Raw genomic sequence first — 1,125 nt, 5'->3', positions numbered from 1 at the left:
TTTAAAAAGTGTATGTAAACCAATCTCTTCTCCATTTTCACAGCTGCCAACAGAGGTTATTATCACCTTATACTTGGTATCAGTGTAGTTAAACATTAAATTGACTATATCAGAGATTGACAGGTCAACTATGTATCACCTATTTCCTTTCAAAACTTAATAAAATAGTAGTCTACTGCATTTACAGAAGAGGACACAGTTCAAATGTTATAACCACAAATTTAAGAAAGGGGTTCAGCAATACAGGCATCTAAGCTATGCAAAGAATATTTCCTTTACGATCTCTTACTGTTTTGTACCCCTTCTTGTTAGGCAAGGAAAATAGCGAATCTAAAATATTGCACCTCACCAATATTTTCCCAACAGCTGTTGCCAGGTTATCCTCACCTTTCTGGGACTCCCTGCTGATTTACGTATCTACTGAACATGACTTGGTCACTAACGGTGATAAAAATGAAGAGAGACTATAAAAACAAACAACAGTAAATGACACAAAAGGTAAGGATGAATCTAGTTTTAACATATAATTGAAAATAAGCTGTAAGATGAAGTACATCTGGTTGTAAGGAAAACTCACGTGGGAAATCTATTTCTCTATTGATCTTATTCCCCTGGGAATAGGGCAGATTCTTCCCAGGGTAAGAGAGAGGAAACAATATTATTGCTAGCAAAGTGGTAATTAATTAGCTCTGTTCCCTTTCTGCTGTTAATATTCCAAACAAAGGTAGTTCCTTCCTTAATTAATATAGAAGTAGTATAATAGTTAAATTTATCTACACTAAGATGGTTTTCAGATATTAAAAGTCCTCCTGCTCAAAGAACTTAGCTTCTAAGAACTTAAAATTGGATTTGTGTAACACTCACTGTTAAGAATAATTAAGAAGTTAGAATGCAGCAGCTAACATTTATTGTATTTTTCTTAATCATCATAATAACCCCATGAGATAGGTGAAGTACTATTAATGTTCCCAGTGGATAGATGGAGAAACTGAGGCACAGGGAGACTAAGTAACTTGCCAAAGAAAACAGACTATTAAGTAACTAAGCCAGGATTCAAATCCAGGCAGTCTGGTTGCAGAGTCCACACTCTCAGCCACACCTGACTGTATTCCATAGTGAAATAAT

The sequence above is a fragment of the Propithecus coquereli genome, unplaced genomic scaffold (assembly GCF_000956105.1).
Source record: "Propithecus coquereli isolate 6110/MARCELLA unplaced genomic scaffold, Pcoq_1.0 Scaffold378, whole genome shotgun sequence".
NCBI classification, from domain to species: Eukaryota; Metazoa; Chordata; class Mammalia; order Primates; family Indriidae; genus Propithecus; species Propithecus coquereli.
Note: the sequence above shows the minus strand (reverse complement) of the source record.